The sequence below is a fragment of the Hyperolius riggenbachi genome, chromosome 1 (genome assembly GCF_040937935.1).
Source record: "Hyperolius riggenbachi isolate aHypRig1 chromosome 1, aHypRig1.pri, whole genome shotgun sequence".
NCBI lineage: Eukaryota > Metazoa > Chordata > Amphibia > Anura > Hyperoliidae > Hyperolius > Hyperolius riggenbachi.
This window is the reverse complement of record NC_090646.1, coordinates 325,437,975-325,460,434: the sequence shown is the minus strand read 5'-3', so window position 1 is coordinate 325,460,434 and position 22,460 is coordinate 325,437,975. Positions and strand designations below refer to the sequence as shown.

Genomic DNA, 22,460 nt, shown 5'->3' with positions numbered 1-22,460 from the left:
CGCGCAACCAATTTTGATTTACTAGTAACCAGCCACTGTTACCACTTCCATGTAGTATGAGAGCTTATTTACGCAATCTGTTAATAGTATTTAAAGGGACTCCGAGCTCCTCTCATCGGCATGCCTTTAAAGGGAACCTTAACTGTAAAAAAAAAAAAAAAAAGTTTTACTTACCTGGGGCATCTACCAGCCCCCTGCAGACATCCTGTGCCCTCACAGTCACTCATGGCTCCTATGGTCCCCCCCTGCCAGCTAGTTTCGTTTTTACTTTTACTTAAAGGGGCACTGCAGCGAAAAACTGTAAAATATAAGATATGTGCAAACATGTACATTTTTTCCGGAGTAAAATGAGCCATAAATTACTTTTCTCCTATGTTGCTGTCACTTAAAGTAGGTAGTAGAAATCTGACTGAAGTGACAGGTTTTGGACTACTCCACCTCTTTATAGGGAATTGTCAGGGATATATTTATTTTCAAAAGCACTTAGTGAATGGCAGTTGCTCTGTCCAACTGCCAAAAAACTGTGTAGGAAGCAGGCCAGCATCATTGTTTAAATCCTTTTTCGGGAATATATTTATAGAATAAAAGCCTTGCAGAAAATCCCCTATGAAGAGATGGACTAGTCCAAAACCTGTCACTTCTGTCAGATTTCTACTGTCTACTGTAAGGCCACATACACACATCAGACCATAGTCTTTTGAAAATGAAAGATCACAGACCAATTTTACCACCCTTCATGTAGTATGAGAGCCATACTCTGCACAGTCCTTTCTATGGAGCTGAACTCCACATCAGAAAAAAAATCATTGCAAGATGCTGCACACACAGATGCTGTACAGACACAAAAGATCAGTTCCTGCCAAAAATCCATTCCTGCAAATTGCAATGATAGTCTATGAGATCTGCAGATCATCATACACACATGATTTAACTGACATTCATCTGCAGATCAGATCCACCAGGATGGATTTTCAGATCTGCAGATGATTGCTTGATCTGCAGATGAATGTCAGTTAAATCATGTGTGTATGATGATCTGCAGATCTCATAGACTATCATTGCAATTTGCAGGAACGGATCTTTGGCAGGAACAGATCTTTTGCAGATACTGATCTTTTGTGTCTGTACAGCATCTGTGTGTGCAGCATCTTGCAAAGATTTTTTTCTGATGTGGAGTTTAGCTCCATAGAAAAGACTGTGTAGAGTATGGCTCTCATACTACATGAAGGGTGGTAAGATTGGTCTGTGATCTTTCATTTTCAAAAGGCTATGGTCTGATGTGCGTATGTGGCCTAAGGCCTGGTGCACACCAAAAACCGCTAGCAGATCCGCAAAATGCTAGCAGATTTTGAAACGCTTTTTTTTATTTTTCTATGGCATTTTGCTAGCGTTTTGCAGATTGCTGCTGCGGTTTTCAGTATAGTAGATTTCATATATTGTTACAGTAAAGCTCTTACTGAACAGCTTCTGTAACAAAAACGCCTGCAAAACCGCTCTGAAGTGCCGTTTTTCAGAGCTTTTTGCATTTTTCCTATACTTAACATTGAGGCAGAAATGCATCCGAAATCCAAAAAATGCCTCACCCCGGCATTTTTCGTTTCTGCAAAACGCCTCCCGCTCTGGTGTGCACCACCCCATTGAGATACATTGACCAAGCAGATCTGCAGCCGCAAGCGGATCTGAAAACGCCCAAAAAGCCGCTCGGTGTGCACCAGCCCTAAGTGACAGCAACATAGGAGAAAAGTAATTTATGGCTAATTTTACTCTGGAAAAAAAGTACGTCTTATTTGTATATGTTTGCACATATTTTAAATTTTACTGTTTTTCGCTGTAGTGCCCCTTTAAAGATGCATACCCTTCTTACCTGTAGCTTGTGCTCTCCTCTTTCATCTGATGCCTGAATCGCCGTTCTACACCAAATAGTTTTCGTTCGATTTCAATTTAAAAATTGAGGCTACCATCTGGGCTTTTTTATAACTTCCTGGTCACCTCTGTCTTCTCTGTTAGAGAAGTGCATCACTGAATGAAGCAGGAAGAGGAAGTGACACGCATGGCCATTGCAAGAGGCTCCTTCAGAGGGGTCATAGCACGACTTTGTTGGAAGTCGTCTGTCTTAAAGGCATGTCCATGAGAGGTGCTCGGAGTCCCTTTAAAACCTGTTAGCCTTAATACTATGCTGCATGGAAGTGGTAAATTGGCCAGTCAACATCTGACATGTGTATGAACCCTTAAGCCTGCTACACACATCAAGTTTTACTAGTTCCATTTAGTTTTACAGCTTTCCATACACAATCTGTTCATAGAGGTCAAAATCTGTTGGCTCTCATGCTACTTATAGGTGATAAAGTTGGCCAATCAAAATTAGATGTGTGTACCAGGCTTAACTCAGTAATTGACAAGGTATGAGAAATAATGTACATGTGCTAATTTAAGAATTTTTTTGGTAATTTAATTTATTTTATGATAATTTGTTGTTGTAACACACATGAGGCCCAATCCAATTCATGTCCTCTCCCAAGTTTTCTTTTAGGAAGTACATTTTCATCTTCTGTTTAAAATAACTTTTCATAGCTCTGCAATTAAAGTACCAAAAGAGTATTTTCTTCTTTGCTGGTTGCTTCAAATACTTTTGATAAAATGTGAAGTATTACCTAGGAGAAAACTTGGAATAACTCGGGCCCATGGGGAATTATTCAATTCACCTTTTCTTGTAACTCTTCTCCCAGGAAATCATTTTTCATTTTCTTTTTCTTTTTAAAATCACGGTTCAGCACTCTACAATTGAAAGTATCAAGTAGGTGAAAAGTACTGTCAAAATTATTCTGAGTATTCTGTTGCTTGCTGGTGGCTTAAAAGGCATTATGTTAAGATGTAAAAAATATCAGCTAAGAGAAAACTTAGCGACACTGAAGTGAAAAAAAAAACGTATGATATAGTTGGTCTTGTAGTACAGATAATTAAGGGCCCGTTTCCACTCTCGCAGAAATGGCCGCGAAGTCGCAGGGTTTCCCCGCAGGCAAATCGCGCGGGGAAACTCTGCCATAGGGGATAACGGCGCCGCTGGCCGAATCGCTTGCAGTAGCGATTCGGCCGGAACCCCCTACAGAATTTGCGGCGGAGGCTGCGATTCTCATAGCCGTGCATGGCACGGCTCATGGGATTCGCCTGCGATCCCGCCCACCCGCTCAGTGCCGGCGTGCGTCTACAAGACGCACGCCGCACTAGTGGAAACGGGCCCTAATAGAACATTAGTAGCAAAGATAAGTGTCATTTTTATTTTCAGGTATGTAGCTTTTTTTTTTTTTTTTTTTTTTTTTTTTTTAACTAATAACCTTGCATCATTCTATAATAATTGCAGTTACCACAATACCCTCAGCATTCTAAATGATTTCACAGAGCAGGCTCATAACCCTTTGAACTTTTCTCTAAAGAAAAACCATAAACCAAGAAGAAGCAATGAGTGACCGTTTAGATAAGAGCTTCAAAAGGCTGTGCTGTCCACAAATTTATAAAGTCGCAGAGCTAGAGAAGCTCTTTTGCATAGATGACTGAAGTTTCTTAAAGGGGCACTATGTCGGAAAAAAATAGAGTAGGTCGTAGAAATCTCTGACAGAAGCGACAGGTTTTGGACTAGTCCATCTCTTCTTCGGTGATTCTCAGCAAGGCTTTTATTCTTTGTAAAGCTATTCCCTAAAAAGGAGTTAAACCATGCTGCTGGCCAGCTTCTGTGCTCGCTACAGTTTTTTGGCAGTTGGACAGAGCAACTGCCATTTACTAAGTGCTTTTGAAAATAAATCCCTGAGAACCCCCCCCCCCCCATGAAGAGATGGACTAGTCCAAAACCTGTCGCTTCTGTACTGACTGTACTCAACCTCTTCTGAAGATGTGGCTTCTTCTACTACTTCACTACTTCTTCTTCTCTTCTTTTTCATCCCTATCGTCTATACTTCTTTTTTTTCTCCCTAATTTGAGCCTCTTCTCCTACTGCATGCCGGCTGGGCTGCCCCATTTTCGTTCATATTCCAGCAGTCACTTAGATTGTTGTCCCTGAACGCCAGGGGTTTGAATTTCCCAGAAAAGAGAACCTTAATTCTAAACTTATGTCACAAGAAAAGAGCTAACTTAATTTGCTTACAGGAAACTCTCTTTAAAGGCCCCAAACCGCCCAAATTATTCAATAAATACTACAAACATGCCTTCTACAGCATTCCTCAAGAAACCACAACAAAAGGTACAGCGATTTTAATATCCAGAGACACCCCATTCTTCCTGACCGCTAGTGAGCCAATGGGTCGTTTCAATTTAAAGGCACCCTGTACAATCAAAACATCACCATCGGCTCTTATTATGCTCCCAACTCCTAGCAAATCAACTTCCTTCATGCCTTCCTATCTAAACTTAAAACATTTGCTGAATGAAGCATAATTATTGGTGGCGACCTCAACCTGGCTTTAGACCCAACTCTGGATTCCTCCTCTCAGAAATTCCCGATTTTCCCTAAGGCTTCTTCATAAGTGCAAAACATTGCTCCATGATATGCAGCTAGTAGATGTTTAGAGATTACACAACCCTTTTCAGAAAGATTATACGTTCTTCTCGTTCTCCCACAATTCTTACACGAGAATTGATTATATATTCATCTCCCACAATCTATTATCACTCTCTACCTCCCCTACGATTGGCAACATAGCCTTTTCAGACCATGCACCAGTATCAGTAGACCTCGCTTTGGGAGAAAATAGACGCGGGCCAGCATCATGGCGCCTTAACTCTCTACTTAAAGACAAATTATTCTTCCAAAATTTTAAAGATAATATGGAGGTATTTTTCCAAAACAATACTAGTGAAGATACTTCCCCTCTCATAGTATGGGAAACTCACAAATGTTTTGCACGAGGATTATTGATTAGGGAAGGAGCCCGATGGAAACGGTTGAGGGAGAAGGAAATTCAGGACACCCTCACAAATATCAGAACTCTTGAATTGCAACACAATAATACTCTCGCCACAACTGTACTAGCTGAATTGACAAAACAAAGGTACATTCTTAAACTATTGTTCCACAAAGCCAAATATGCGGCAGAGCGCTGCCACCACACCTTCTACAAATATGGCAACAAATGTTGCTCTCTATTAGCGAGTGCTCTTAAATTCATATATCTATCTATATATCTCTCTAACTATATTGCGGGGGGAAAGATAAAAAAAAATTACTGCTGCTGCACAAATATGAGGATAGATCAAGGGTTTTCGGGGACTATTATTATGGGCTGTACAATCTTCCTTCGCCCTCGGGTAGTTCCTCTAAGATAAATAATCAATCTAAGGTGGGTGAGTATATACGGCACTCTGGGTTGGCTTCATACCGGGGAGAGAGGCGAGGGATAACACAATCCGCACCCAGAATATTCTTTATTGGGTGAGGTCCCGGTCTATCCCTACCCTTCTATCAACAGATGCTGAAAAAGCATTTGATAGGGTGGATTTGGACTTCATTGAGCTGACTTTACGCCATATTGGTCTGGGAGGCAAGCTGAGGAAACGCATTAAGGCTTTGTACTCCTGTCCATATGCGAGGGTAAAAGCAAATGGGGTGTTGTCTGAGACATTCGCCATTCAGAATGGAACAAGGCAGGGATGCCCACTTTCCCCTTTAATTTTTGCACTCTCTCTAGAACCATTCCTATGTACAGTCCAAAACAACCCTGATATCATGGGCGTCTCCCTGCCTTCTTCATCTCATAAAGTGGCTGCATACGCAGATGACCTTTTATTCTACCTCACCAATCCACATATATCTCTGCCTAATTTATTAGCAGAATTTAAACTGTATTGCCGTCTGTCCAACATGTCCATTAACTATGATAAAAGTGAGGCCCTTGGAGTTTTTTTGCCTAGGGACCTGAAGGCCTTATTACAAGCCAACTTTCCATTTAAATGGCCCTCCCGAGCACTGAAATATCGGTGTACAGATCACTCCTAATCCTAGAGACCTATTGGCCACTAACTTCCTCTCTACCCACAAAAAAATTAAACAAGATCTCCAGGAATGGGAGAAGCCTCAATTCTCTTAATTTGGTAGAATAAATATTATCAAAAGGATGGTTATGCCTGCCTATTATATCTTTTCCAGATGCTACCGATATTTATCCCCTCACAATTCTTTAGAGCACTGTCCCAGACATTCTCTAAATTTATATGGAATGGCCGTAAGCCGAGGCTTAAGTACTTGCTTCAAATACCCTCTAAGGAATTAGGTGATATGGCGGTCCCGGACCCTCGCTTATACCATGCAGCCGCAATGCTCATCAGAGTGATAGATTGGCACAGACAATCTCCATATAAACTTTGGGTGGGTATGGAAAATGAGATGGCGGGTGGACGTCTCGACATCATCCCTTGGTCTGCATCTCTGTACAAGGTGAAGGACCCAGCGGCACTCCTTGTCTCCCAGACACTTCAAACCTTGGCAAAGTATAGAGGAAAATCACTAATCTCACCCTGGCCCTCGCCTCTCCTCCCCATGTTGAATAAGCCATCCTTTCCTTTGGGTCTACCCTCCAGGAGCTACCATCCCTGGCTCAGAACTAACCCCCAACTTCCCCCCCCCCCCCCCAACAGGCACACCATATCCTATCAGAGGGGGATTGAATACCACTGTCAGCGCTGCAAGAAAACTTAATTCCACAGATCTGGACCACTGGTCGTGGCTCCAGTTTAGACATATCCTTGTGTCCGTGGGCACAAAATACAGTCTCAGCAGATTCCTCACGGTTTTCAAGGGGAGGGACCGATTCGGGGTATGTTTTCACTTATGTATTCGCTTCTAAAAGACTTGGATTCTCCTGCATCAGCGTACAAAGAAAAATGGGAGCGAGACCTGGGATGGGTGTTCACGGACAAACTGGAGGAAAAATACTCACTTTCACTCATAAGTAATCTATCTCCTCTAAGAATCAAAAAGCAGGGTACAAAATATTCACAAGATAGTATCTGACCCCCTACAGACTGCATAAGATGACCCCTGTGTTGGAGATGCAAAAGAGAAGTAGGGAACATGATGCATATATTGGTCATGTACTAAACTCACCCAATATTGGTCGGACATAAGGGACTTGATGCATGAAATGACGGACTTCCTGCCCCCTGACTCGCCAGCATTTTTCCTACTTCACCATAATACTTGGTCTATTCGCAAATATAAAAAAAACTCTTAGCGGACACTCTGTAAACGCTGCTCAAGCACTGATAGCAAGGAGGTGGAAATCTGCGGATTCCCCTACGGTGCAAGATTGGCTTAGAGAAATAGATCAAATCCGTTATATGGAAGACCTCACTTCAACCCTACAAGGGAAACAGGAGCAACAGGAAGCAATTTTGGAAGACCTGGCTTGGATGGTTTGAATTTAAAGAATCAGACCGGTATCGGTCCCTTATGTCAGGCTAGTGGGAGAGTGGCCCCACATGTACATGTAAGTGCCTCGGCTAAATTTGAAAGGGGGGATCTCTGTTAACTGCCATTTGTGTTGTTTTTTTTTTTTTTTCCCTTCCCCTCTAGCGTTTGGGGGATGAACGGAAGGTGTGGGGCGGCTCTCCCGGCAGGTTCCTATTATTCCTTTGCTACTCTACTTCTTTCTTCTGCTTTCTTTTTATTCTTTCTTCTGTCTCTCTTTCTGTCTTTTTTTTTTTTTTTTTTCCTTCTGCCTGATCCTATCTATCTAGGAAGGGATTGGAGGACTGATCTGGCCCTCTAATTTCCCAGATTGGCTCGGGTTTATAAAAGTGGGCAATATCCTCATGGAGCAGGTGACACCCCCTCATTAAATGTAGCATCTTATGACAAATTCTGGTGTATCATCCCTCTGGGCTCAGAATTGTCTTTACTCCTATAGCAAAGGGGACACCCTCTCCCCATTTATTGGTCACACTCTTGCTCAACTTACCCATATGTTACATCAGGTACTCTGTCTTGACTCTGATAGCTGCACTGGTTGGTGGCTTTGCCGTTTATGCTATTTAATATGTTGTGGATGTACCTGTGTCTGACAGTGTTATCTTCTTTTTCAACCTAAGAAGGACATTTTCTATATACTATAGTGTGTGTGTGTGTGTGTGTGTGTGTGTGTGTGTGTGTGTGTGTGTGTGTGTGTGTGTGTGTTTTTTTTTTTTTTGACTGTTTTTAGCAGATTTTTTTTTTTTTTTGCAGTGCAAATGTGTTTCTCTTTCTGTTGCTGTAGCAGACCTAACACTTTTTTTTTTTTTTTCCCTTTATAATCCGGAGTTTATGTTGTGCTGGTGGATGTTGAGGCAGGGCTGGATGATGATGCTGGAGCTGATGCTCTTTCTGCTGTTAATTATGCAATGAGTAAAAGTTTATCTCGGATCCACTTTAAGCAAGCACTCCATCTACACCAGGGGTCTCAAACTCAATTTACCTGGGGGCCGCAGGAGGCAAAGTCAGGATGAGGCTGGGCCGCATAAGGGATTTCACAATCAGCAGCTCTACCCCCCCCCCCCCCCCCCCCCCCCACCGTCCCTTGCATTGAGTTTTATTTCAAAATCAAATTCACACTGAAGCAAACTATTTTGCCTATTTTACCTTATAGTTCGCTTCAGTGCTCCCATTACAAGTAATCCGCCGTGTCCCCGCTGCAAAACGAAGGCTGCAGAGCCCCCAAATTGCCCAAGGGGCAATCCGCTGGCATTTCCTGGAAGGGGCAGAGCTTTCAGCTTCAGCTCTGCCCCTCCTGACGTCAATCGTGGCGCATCGCCGCCTCTGCCTGCCCCTCTCACTCTTCCTTCACAGAGAGAGGCGGGGAGAGGCGGCGATCCGTGCGGCGATTGACGTCAGGTGGGGCAGAGCTGAAGCTGAAAGCTCTGCCCCTTCCAGGAAATGCTGGAGGATTGTTTAGCGGCGGGGATGCGGCGGATTACTTGGGAGCACTGAAGCGAACTATAAGGAAGCTTTTGCCGGCGAGGGCCACAAAATATTGTATCGAGGGTCGCAAATGGCCCCCGGGCCGCGAGTTTGAGACCCCTGATCTACACAATCCTGTGCCTTTCATATAGTTTATAGGGCATTCCTCAAACCAAATACTTTTTTAGTTTTAACCACTTTACCCCCCACGGTACGGATTTCTCCGTCCCTTTTTCCACTTTGTCACCACCAAGGGATGGAGAAATCCGTACCCGCCGCTGTCCGCGCTCTCGCTCGCTCATCCGCGCACCCCCGCGCTCGTGCTTGCCGCCGCCCGCTCGCCTGGAGATCAATGAACGGGAAGAATCGTTCACGTTCGTTGACCTAACTGAAAAAAAAGTTGCCCAGGTTCCCTGAACTTACTGCAAGCGTACTTCCTGTAGGTTTGCAGGTCCCATAAACAAAAACTCACTGAGGCCATCTTGTGGCCAAATAGTAAAACTACACCCTAAAGCATTTTGCATATACAAATACATTAGTTAAACATTAAAAATTAACTCATTACCTCCCACACTCCCAAATTTATTTTTTTTGTAATTAAAAAAAAAAATACAATTAAAAAAATACATAAATGGTTACCTTAGGGAGTGAACTTTTTAAATATTTATGCCAAGAGGGTATAACACTGTTACTTTATAAACTATGGGCTTGTAATTAGGGATGGACGCAAAACTGAAAAAAATGCACCTTTATTTCCAAATAAAATATTGGCGCCAAACATTGTGATAGGGACATAATTTAAACGGTTTTATAACTGGGACAAATTGGCAAATACATTTCATGTGTTTTAATTACAGTAGCATGCATTATTTAAAAACTATAAAGGCCGAAAACTGAAAAAAAAAATTTCCCATTTTTTTGTTTCCCATTAAAACACATTTAGAATAAAATTAATTCTTGGCATAATGTCCCACCTAAAGAAAGCCTGATTGGTGGCGAAAAAAACAAGATCTAGTTCATTTCATTTTGATAAGTAATGATAAAGTTATAGACGAATGAATGGAAGGAGCGCTGAAAGGTGAAAATTGCTGTGGTGCTCAAGGGGTAAAACCCCTTAGTAGTGAAGTGGTTAATACTCTAATTCACTGTAAACTAAACAAGCCTCGCCCACAGCTTTTCAGAGTGCCTTGGCATTTTGAGACAGTAGCAAGGGCGTATGGGAGTTCAGTCTGGGCAGGAGGATGGGGAGGTTTTACTATCCAGAGATTTCAGAGGCAGAGGGGGAGGGGGGGGGGGATTAGGTTTTCAATACTGAGGGCTGGAGATGTAGATCAGCTTGCCTGTGTGTAAGGTTTACAAACAGAACATAGCCTCTGACATTGCATCACAGGAAGAAATCATATTCTGTTAAAGCTGTTTGCAGCTAGATTTGCTGTGTAAACTATCTAAACTTTAGATAAGATATATAGACAAGTTACTTGTTATAGTTCGTTTTTCATCTCGGATCCGCTTTAAGTCTGGACCTGTCTTATCAAGGCTGCAGTGACTGAGGTGCATTATTATGCAAATGTGTTGTATGCAGACATATCTAGAACAATTGCCAATTTCCTGGTCACTTGCTGACAAGTGTAGGTAGCAGTCAGAGTGCCCAGGTTGTCCTCTTTTCCTTTTTTTTTCCATTATAATACAAGATAATTGTGGGCTTGTTGTCACTTCTTGATGTCACAGCTGCATCTTTGTGAAAGGTGGCCATAAGTATCGTACCTGGCAAATGGCAAAGGCTCCGCTTTCTTCAACATCACTCGCAAAATGTCAGTGGGAAGCTCAGGTTTGTTTTGTTTTGGGGTTTTTTTTAACTTTTTTATTTATTTATTGATTTTTAGCAGACAAAGAACAAAACAAGAAGACAAAAGACACACTTATATCGCGCTTTTCTCCTGGCGGACTCAAAGCGCCAGAGCTGCAGCCGCTAGGACGTGCTCTATAGGCAGTAGCAGTGTTACAGAGACTTGCTTAAAGGGACACTGTAGTGGGGTCAGGGGAGAATGAGTTGAAGATACCCGGGGCTTCTAATAGTCCCCCACAGACATCCAGTGCCCACGCAGCCACTCCCCAATGCTCCGGCCCCGCCTCCAGTTCACTTCTGGAATTTCAGACTTTAAAGTCTGAAAACCACTGCGCCTGCGTTGCCGTGTCCTCACTCCCACTGATGGCACCAGCAGCGTACTGCACAGGCACAGTATGGTCTGTGCCGAGCGCTCCTGGTGACATCAGGGAAGGCGAGGACGCGGCAACGCAGGCGCAGTGGTTTTCAGACTTTAAAGTCTGAAATTCCAGAAGTGAACCAGAGGCGGGGCTGGAGCATCGGTGAGTGGCTGCACGGGCAGAGGGTGCCTGCGGGGGACCATTAGAAGCTCCGGGTAACTTCAACTAATTTTCCCCCGACCCCCTACAGTATCACTTTAAGGTCTCCTGCTGAATAGGTGCTGGCTTACTGATCAGGCAGAGCCGAGATTTGAACCCTGATCTCCCGCGTCAGAGGCAGAGCCCTTAACCATTACACTATCCAGCCACCCCAAGAACCCCATCCATCAACCGTAAACATAATACATAACTGTTCCCTTCATCCATACACAGGGGATTTTATAGTGGTCTAGACCGTTGTAAAAACGTAGTGTTACATCGAGTCTTTATAGAGTATACATTAAGATGTCACAGGCATGAATACAGACAGGGAAAATGAATATATGACATTATCTGAGAGCCAAAACTACCATGTAGGTTGGGATACATCTTATATAGTATCTAAAACATGTGGATCAATATCCAGGTTATTGACAACTGAAGTACGGTATCTAGCCAAGTATCTAGCCAAGCCTTCCAGACTTTATAAAATTTTGCTAACAACCCCCTAGAGCTCCAGGTTAACTTATATAAGGGAAGGGAACTATTAACCTCTTCCAGAGAGTAATGGAAGGTTCCGTGGTTTGTTTCCATACCATGGCGATACATTGTTTGGCATAAAATCAGTCTGACCAGTAATTTTTTTTTTATGTCTACTTAACCATTTATGCCGCGGACGTGCGCTTCACGTCTGCAGCGGCAGCTTCTAAAGCCGCAGGGATGCGCTAGTCACGTCCCTGCAGTTTAGGAGGGGTTTGCGGGTGATAGTGCAGGCAGATGCTCGTGCCGGGAGCAGGAGGAGATTGGCTGCAATCTGTACAACCGCCAAGAATAAGCATTTTTTTTTTGTTCAAAAAACAGTGTTAATTCTTAAATGGAGATCTCCCGCCGTGATTTCCGCCGGTTTCCGTCACCGATTGTTAAATTTATGAATGGGAAAAATCTTCCCATTCATTAATCTCCCCACCGGCACTGTGATCGCAGGCGGGCTTCCATTGGAAGCCTGCGTCACTTTACTAGTTACAACGTAGCAATACATTGTTTCCTTTGTAGCGTACTTGTATGCTACATAGAATTTTGCTCAGCGGGGACATCTTGTGGCAAAATACTAAAATACACCTACTGACTTTAGGGGAAAAAAATATCTGTCAAGAGGGCATATAATTATTAAATAATGGGCTAACAATTAGTGATGGATGTAAAACTGAAAAAAATGCACCTTTATTTCCAAATAAAATATATACATTATACTAGGGATATCATTTTAACCTTGCAATAAACAGGACAAAGGGCCAAATAAAATGTGTTTATTTTAATTATGGTAGCATTAATTATTTTAAAACTGACAAACTGAAAAATGATTTTTTTTCCATTTTTGTTCTTATTATTCCCATTATAGTGCATTTAAAATAAAATAATTCTTACCATAAAGTACCACCCAAAGAAAGCCTAAATGCTGGCAGAAAAAACAAGGTATAGATCATTTAGTTGTGACAAGTAGTGATAGTTATTGAGGAATGAATGGGAGGAGCGCTGAAATATAAAAATTCCTTTCGTCCATAAGGTGAAAAATACCCGTGGGCTGAAATGGTTAATGGCCATTCTTCCACCAGACCTAAAAGGTAGGCTTTGTATGAGGGAACTACAAGGAGATCTAGAGTATCTTTCATAAAGGTTTTTTTATTCCAGAATGCTTGGATCACTGTACAATCCCAAGTCATATGGCGAAAAAAGTGCCAGGGCTATGGCCACATCTCCAGCATACATCACTTGCACCGCTGGAAAACTTAAAGTGGCCATTAATGATCCAATCTTTTTCATCCAATCTTACCATTTCTATGCAATATAAGGTAACTGCCTGAAGTATCCATTCAGTATATTCACTCAATTTACTCTTATACTACATAGATTTGGTAAGATTGGATGAAAAAGATTGGATCATTAGTGGCCACCATTAGATATTTTGACTAGTTTAAAATAATTTGGTGGAACCAAAAAAGCTGGATCAATTTATCTCTTGAACACATAACTGTTTTCATATGAGTCCTCAGAACCAGACCCCTCTCCCTGAGAGATTTCCTCACCCCAATCTTCCCGTAGTGCCCTGGTTCTGCTCAGACGATGTATTTGCATATAGTAAGATTAGAATAAAACTAATGCTGAATACACACTGTTCGTCCCTGCATCGAATGCGCTGCTCGATTCCCGACTAATCGGTTATTCCTGAACATTTCCGAGCGCATTTAGATGATTTTTAGGTCGATTGCCATGTAAAGTATGGCAAATCGATCTAACTATCCATCGAACCGCGAATCGGACATGTCGAAAATAAACGAATCGACGGGAATCGAGTGCAGGAACGAACCGTGTGTATCCAGCATTAGAAATTTTTTTAATCTTCATCCTTGGCCAGAAGCCAACTCTCTACAATACCTGGGGTCAAGTTAAATGTAGGTGACTTGAACTGGGATATAGCAGCATGTCTAATGTTAAAATAACTACATTTAGAGTGTCTAGGCAGGTGAAATTCAGCTGCCAAATGGGACCAGGTTTTAAATATACCATTGTGGTACAATCGGTGTATGTATTTTACACCTCTTTGGAGGAGGATGCAGCGCATCCTCTATAGATGACATTGCATATGTAGAGTATCTTCGGGGCTATAATCATTTAAGGTTGACTGTACTGGACTCCTAAAGGATGAGGGTGGGAACTCAACGGTGGATGCCCAAGGTAAGGCAGGGTTATTAAATGCTTTCTTTGCTTTTGTCTTCACAAGGGAAACATCACTGTTGCAAATTACAGATGCAGAAAAGTCTCAATCTTCCAACTGTAATATTAAATACTTAACGCAGGAAGAAGTGAAAGCAAGACTAAATAAATTTAAAGAGAACCCGAGGTGGCATTGCATTATGTTACTGGGGCACAGAGGCTGGTTGGGCACACTAACACCAGCCTCTGTTGCCCCATCGTGTGCCTCAAAGACCCCCCTGCTCGCCGCTATACTCCCCGCCTCCTCCGCATCGCCGCTACCCGCCCTCGTCCCTTCCCTCCAATCAGCGGGAGGGAAGGGACATGGGCGGGTAGCGGCGATGCGGAGGAGGCGGCGGAGCGGCGCTGACAGACAGCGCTAGGGTAAACATTGTGCTGGCGACACGCTGCGTGTCGCCAGCACTGCGGGGGTATAGCGGCGAGCAGGGGGGTCTTTGAGGCACACGATGGGGCAACAAAGGCTGGTGTTAGTGTGCCCAACCAGCCTCTGTGCCCCACTAGCATAATGCAATGCCACCTCGGGTTCTCTTAAAAAATAAACAAGGCACCTGGCCCGGATGGCAAGGATCCTTGGGCCCTAAGGGAATCAAGTTCAGTTATAGATAAACCCGTTTATCTTATCTTTTGTGACTCTCTTTCAACTGGCAGAGTCCCAGTGGATTGGTGTACAGCCCACGTTTTCCCATTATTTAAGAAGGGGAAAAAAATCAGATCCAGGAAATTATAGACCTGTAAGCTTAACATCAGTTGTATCTAAACTATTTGAGGGGTTACTAAGAGATACTATACATGACTTCATAGTAGAAAATAATCTGATTTCTCGGCATCAACATGGGTTTACTAAAGACAGGTCCTGTTTGACTAACATGCTCAGCTTTTATGAGGTAGTGTGGGTATTGGGAATGCTGTAGATGTGATATACTTGGACATTGCAAAGGCCTTTGACACTGTTCCACACACAAGTCTGGTGCAAAAGTTGAGGATGCAAGGACTGGGGAAGAGTCTGTGTGCATGGATAGGGAACTGGCTAATGGACAGAAAACAAAGAGTTGTAGTCAATGGATCATACTCAAAATGGGTGTCAGCAGTGGGTCTGTACTGGGCCCAGTGCTCTTCAATGTATTTATTAATGACCTAGTAGATGCAGTAGTAAGCAATGTTGCTATTTTTGCAGATACAAAATTGTGCAGAATCATCATCAACTCTCAGGAAGATGGGGACATATTGCAATAGGATCTGGATAGGATGGCTATATGGGCACATAAATGGCAGATGAAATTCAATGTTGAAAAATGTAAAGTCATGCATTTTGGCCGTACCAATGGTCTAGCACCATACAAAATAAATGATACAGTTGGGGACATCAAACTTGGAGAAGGACTTAGGAGTACTCATCGACTATAAGTTAAATAATTGTACTCCATGCCAAGCCGCTGCAGCTAAAGCTAACAAAACTTTGGGATGCATTGAATGGGAAATAAAAACTCTGGATGCTAGCATAATATTTCCCCTGTTTAACTCTCTAGTAAGGCCACATCTGGAATATGGAATTCAGTTCTGGGCACCACATTACAGAAAACATATTGCAGTTTTAGAGCAGGTGCAGAGACGAGCAACAAAATTGATACTTGGGATGAAAGGTTAGGTAAACTGGGTTTATTTAGTCTAGAGAAAAGATGCCTTTGATGTATTTATACATGTTAATTAGATCCCCTCTGAGGGCAATATAAAAGCTTGGCGGATGAGCTTTTTGTCCCTAGGCCTTCTCAAGGGACTAGAGGACATGATCTGCGCATGGAGGAAAAACGTTTTAGCCATTTATTTAGAAAAGGGTTCTTTACAGTAAGAGTGATTAAGATGTGGAATGCATTGCCACAGGAAGTAGTTATGGCAAATTCTTTACCTGCATTTAAAGGGAGCTTAGATGCTTTCCTTGCGTTGAAAGACATCCATGGCTACAATTACTAGGTAATGCCCAATGATGTCGATCCAAGGATTTTCTGATTGCCATCTGGAGTCGGGAAGGAATTTTTTCCCTTTTGGGGCTAATTGTACCATGCCTTGTAAGGGTTTTTCGCCTTCCTCTGGATCAACAGGGATATGTGAGGGAGTAGGCTGGTGTTGTACTTTATTCTTTGGTTGAACTCGATGGACATACGGTATGTCTTTTTTCAACCCAAATAACTATGTAACTATTATGTTTACTCTGCTTAGCAAATCCAGAAGCAATGTGGACCAGCGTTTTAGTTTCCCTTCTATATTGCTTAATACAGGTATTAGATTTATTAGTAATCTACAAGTTGTTTTGTCTGGATATAACTATGACCACATATTTGAATGAGGTGACCACCTGCAGGGGTAAATCAGAGAATAGCATCTCTGGAGGAATTGGAGCCACTTGAAACAAAACTGACTTTGACCAGTTAACTTTTAACCCAGAAATCTCACCAAAAAGCATATAAACCTCCAACACTCTCCACAAAGAAGCACCAGGATTGTCAAGATATAATAATACATCGTCTGCGTACAGGGAAATCTTTTCATGCACTGCATTAATATTCCAGCTTCCAATATTCTGATCCTCTTGAATGAATGCAGCCAAGGGTTCCATGGCAAGTGCGAATAGGATAGGCGAGAGGTGTCAACCCTAACGCGGGTGGCTGGTAAGTGTAATGGTTAAGGGCTCTGCCTCTGACACAGGAGACCTGGGTTCGAATCTCATCTCTGCCTGTTCAGTAAGCCAGCACCTATTCAGTAGGAGACCTTGGGCAAGACTCCCTAACACTGCTACTGCCTATAGAGCGCTTCCTAGTGGCTGCAGCTCTGGCACTTTGAGTCCGCCAGGAGAAAAGCGCGATATAAATGTTCTGTGTTTGTTGTTTGTTTGTAACGCGGGTATCCCTGTTAATTGAGAAAGGATCAGAAAGCTGGTTGTTGACTCGAACACGTGCTATAGGGTCGGTATATAGGAGCTGAACCCATTTTTTTTAAATTATCACCAAAGTTAAAATATTACATAGCAAGGAAATGAATTTTTTTTTTATAAATATTTGTATTTATTCAATATAGTGTTTTTTTTTTTTTTTTTTTTTTTGTCCTTTCCTCCCTCCTCGCAGCCCGCCAATCATGGCGTTCGGCTGTCATAGGCTTCTCCCTAGACTTCTCTAGTGTCCCAGAGGGACAGCCGTGTCACACGGCTGTCCCCAGTACAGCACTGCTGCAGATCGCAGCGCTGTACAATGTAATTAGACGGCGGTTTTCATCTTCTTACTGTCTCCCAAGCGGCGATTGCCGCTTGGGGACTGAAGGCGGAGCATAACCAACAGGAGATGCGCGCGATCTCCTGCACCTCGAGCCCCAAGGACCTTATGCCGATCGCCGTTAGGCGATCCTGGGGCTGGCGCCGCGGCCATACCCGTCGGCATGACGCAGTCGGCAAGCAGTTAATCTTCCTCCTCAGAACCGTGCTCATCCATATCACAATGCTGTTCTGTATCCTCTGCTTATTTTCATACAAGATATAATCCTGTATTTTGCTTCCTGTAAATCTTATTTATGCACGCTGCATATTGGAGATGTGTACTCTACAAGTCAGCAACTATAAAATGCATTTGTCCTATATATGCCTTACCATCTTAGTTTACTTGGTTTGTTCAAGGAAGGAGAAGCTCCTCCCTAACTATAGCTCACATGGCTGAGAGAGGATTTACCAGTCAATGAGTGCATACAAACTGTTGGGGATCGGGACGACCCCTGACGACATGCTTTCTTTTGCTATGCATGTGTTTGGTAATGGTGGTGGTGGTGGGGAGAAGGAGGGGGGGGGGGGTGGAGGGCTGATGTAGAAGCACTGTATGCAGCACTTTTTGAGCAATCATAAAAAAATTGCTGCAAAAGCCCTAAGAAAATAAAGTCCCTCATGATGGGTATTCTCATGAAAGGCTACAAGCCGTCATGTTGATGCCAAAGGGCAGGAATACAGTATTAAGAAATGAAAGTATGCAAACTGGGAACATCTTGATATTGTCTTAGTTGGTACCTTTTCTTTAATGATTGTGTTATTCTGAGATGTCTCATCAATTGATTTGGATCTCATTAAAAATATGAGATGTATTGTGCCTGATCACTCATGGTGCACATTTGTACAAAATATGCCTGGGTTTGTAAATGTATGAACACAACTGGATAACGTTTCTGATACTGGACACACATTTGCTGCAGGTGGCAATGTTGCTTGAACTAGTTTTTTTGCTGAATGAAATGGCTTGATTCATATTCCTGGGCAAGTGTGCAGTCACTGTAAGACCATCACAGTTTCTACCCACTGACTGGTTGCACACTTGCGTGCTTCTTCGAGGTGTGATTTCCTAAAGAGTCCCCATTATCCTGAATTCAGACAACCAAAAGTCTCAACTAACCAGCATGCCTGAGGGATAACGGGAACATCTTTTGGGGGTGCTGGCAGGCTTTAAAATACTTACCAAGCCTCCAGCGAGCGGGTTCCTTGCAGCTCCCTGTGTTGTGTACAGAAGCCGGCGTGCCACCTGACCTAATGCGGGTCAGTTTAAACACATGTGGACAAGCACCATCCTAAATAGATTATCAATCAAATATAATGGGGATGGTATGTGCTAATTGGGTAACACATTAACCATGAACAGGTTCAAGAACATTTGGGAAATAGTGATCACAACATGATAACGTTTGATCTGGTGACTGATAGGCCACGGGGCAGCGGGACCACTAAAACTATGAATTTTAGAAAAGCAAAGTTCAATCAAATCAGGCAGGCACTAAGTTTGGTGAACTGGGATAATGTACTACAAGGGGAGGACACTGAAGGGAAATGGCAAGCTTTTAAACGTATTCTCAATCAATATTGTAGTATGTATATCCCATATGGAAACAAAATGTCTAGGAATAAAAAAAGGCCTCTATGGATGAATAGAAAGGTTAAAGATAAAATGAAGAGGAAAAAGAATGCCTATAAGGTCCTAAAACAGGAGGGGACCGAGACTGCACTAAGCAATTATAAGGAGTGCAATAAAAATTGTAAAAAAGAAATTAGGCTGGCAAAGATCGAAGCTGAAAATCAAATCGCTAGGGATATCAAATCTAACCCAAAAAAGTTTTACAAGTACATCAACTCTAAAAAAAGAAAGGTTGACTGTATAGGACTCCTAAAGGATGAGGGTGGGAACTCAATGGTGGATGACCAAGGTAAGGCAGAGTTATTAAATGCTTTCTTTGCTTCTGTCTTTACAAAGGAAACAGCACTGTTGCAAATTACAGAGGCGGAAGAGTCTCAATCTTCTAACTGTAATATTAAATACTTAACGCAGGAAGAAGTAAAGGCAAGACTAAATAAATTAAAAATAGACAAGGCACCTGGCCCGGATGGCATGCATCCTCGGGTCCTAAGGGAATTAAGTTCAGTTATAGATAAACCCCTTTATCTTATCTTTTGTGACTCTCTTGCAACTGGCAGAGTCCCAGTGGATTGGCGTACAGCCCACGTTTTCCCATTATTTAAGAAGGGCAAAAAATCAGATCCAGGAAATTATAGACCTGTAAGCTTAACATCAGTTGTATGCAAACTATTTGAGGGGTTACTAAGATACTATACATGACTTCATAGTAGAAAATAATCTTATTTCTCAGCATCAACATGGGTTTACTAAAGACAGGTCCTGTTTGACTAACATGCTCAGCTTTTATGAGGTAGTGAATGCTAATATGGATATTGGGAATGCTGTAGATGTGATATACTTAGACTTTGCTAAGGCATTCGACACTGTTCCCCACAAAAGTCTGGTGCAAAAGATGAGGATGCAAGGACTGGGGAAGAGTCTGTGTGCTTGGATAGGGAACTGGCTAATGGACAGAAAACAAAGAGTTGTGGTCAATGGATCATACTCAAAATGGGAGACTGTTAGCAGTGGGGTCCCACAGGGGTCTGTACTGGGTCCAGTGCTCTTCAATTTATTTATTAATGACCTAGTGGATACAGTAGTGAGCAATGTTGCTATTTTTGCAGATGATACAAAATTGTGCAGAATCATCAACTCTGAGGAAGATAGTGTTATATTGCAACAGGATCTGGATAGGATGGCTATATGGGCACATACATGGCAGATGAAATTCAATGTTGACAAATGTAAAGTCATGCATTTTGGTCGTACCAATGGTCTAACACCATACAAAATAAATGGGATACAGTTGGGGACATCAAACTTGGAGAAGGACTTAGGAGTACTCATCGACAACAAGTTAAATAATCGTACTCAATGCCAAGCCGCTGCAGCTAAAGCTAACAAAATTTTGGGATGCATTAAAAGGGAAATAAAAACTCGAGATGCTAGCATAATATTGCCCCTGTTTAACTCTCTAGTAAGGCCACATCTGGAATATGGAATTCAGTTCTGGGCACCACATTACAAAAAAGATATTGCAGTTTTAGAGCAGGTGCAGAGACGAGCAACAAAATTGATACGTGGGATGGAAGGTCTCACTTACCAAGAAAGGTTAGATAAACTGGGTTTATTTAGTCTAGAGAAAAGACGCCTTAGAGGAGATCTAATTAACATGTATAAATACATCAGAGGGCAATATAATAGCTTGGCGGATGAGCTTTTTGTCCCTAGGCCTTCTCAAAGGACTAGAGGACATGATCTGCGCATGGAGGAAAAACGTTTTAGCCATTTATTTAGGAAAGGGTTCTTTACAGTAAGAGTGATTAAGATGTGGAATGCATTGCCACAGGAAGTCGTTATGGCAAACTCTATACCTGCATTTAAAGGGGGCTTAGATGCTTTCCTTGCGTTGAATGACATCCATGGCTACAATTACTAGGTAATGCCAATGATGTTAATCCAGGGATTTTATCTGATTGCCATCTGGAGTCGGGAAGGAATTTTTACCTCGTAAGGGTTTTTTCGCCTTCCTCTGGATCAACAGGGATATGTGAGGGAGCAGGCTGGAGTTGTACTTTGTACTGGTTGAACTCGATGGACGTATGTCTTTTTTCAACCAAAGTAACTATGTAACTATGTAACTATGAGCACCAAAGAAGAAAAGTACCCAATATACAGCACCAAACCAATCCAAATAATTCAAAAATAGTAGAAACTTTATTGATGTAATGACAACACATTTAAAAACAATATTAAAATTCACCCAAAGGTGATAGCAGCGGTGTTCATAAATCACAATTAACATATAAGTATTCCAATATTAAGGGGACCTCACTCCCAAATACTCATTAAGATATATATAAATAAACCATATAGGCAAACAGTCACAACAGAACCCTCTAATGAGCTGAATTAATATGGTTCAGTAATACTGAGAATATTTAAATAATCTTACACCAAATAGGAATTGTGCAAATAGCCAAAGTGTAGTAAAAAGTGAAGTGACCACATTAAATACAATATAAGCTGGGACCATATACAGCGTGTGTCCCAGATAAGTGACAACAAACACTAAATAGGTTTAGCAAGTATAAAGTGCATAGCCGTGCAAAACAGATTGGAGGGAAAAGTAAAGACTTACAGTAATGAGGGAGGAGGACGCCGCTGAACACCGCCACCTGCCAATCAACTTTTTTTTTTTTTAGTCCCTGTGAGCTGATGGAGCGAAGAACTTTGTGGCCTGGTGAGAATTGTTCTCTCTAGCTATGCGATTTCCACGTGTATAATGTTGGGCATTAGTTCTAGGCGTGCCTTAATTTGAGTCCCGCCATGATGCTATGCATTATATCCTCTTTTTGTGCATCCATTTTTTATGCGCCCTGAAGGCATTTTTGCGACATTTTTTCGCATTAATGTGGCATTTGGTATGAACAGTATGCGACTACGTTGCGTTCAGTACTACGCGTTATGCGTCTTTTTGTACGCGTCCATTATAGAGTTATGCGGCCAGGGGGCGTTTTTACGTCGGTTTGTACGCATTATTATTGCGTTGGCATTAGTAGCGGTATGCGGTTATCTAGCGTCCATTATTACGCATTATGCGTCTTTTTGTACGCATTGTTTTGATAATGCGTTTGGATGGCGAGTCACGGCGGCTATTATGCATTGATATCGCGTCTATAGGAAGCGTATTATGCGGACATTTGAACGTGTTTACCATGCCATATTAAGATGGGTGGGCTGTTGGAGCCTGTCCCTATTGGTGCATGTGATCTTTGTTTACAATGCACTTCCTGCTTTTACATGTGGAACCTTCTCTGCCATGCTGCGATGGGCTGTCCTTGGTCAGCTGACTGGGAGGTATGTTTTGATGACATCACACACTGCCTGTTCCCCATCAGGTCCATCCACATGCCCTTGCACTCTGATTGGTGATTCTGATTTTGAAATGATTG

At 42.4% G+C, this 22,460-nt stretch overlaps 1 protein-coding gene across 6 annotated transcripts in view; it reads left to right on the top strand.

Annotated features, from left to right (window-relative positions):
* Window positions 1-22,460, top strand: part of REXO1 (RNA exonuclease 1 homolog) — a 373,818-nt gene that overhangs the window by 56,682 nt on the left and 294,676 nt on the right. The window lies entirely within an intron of this gene.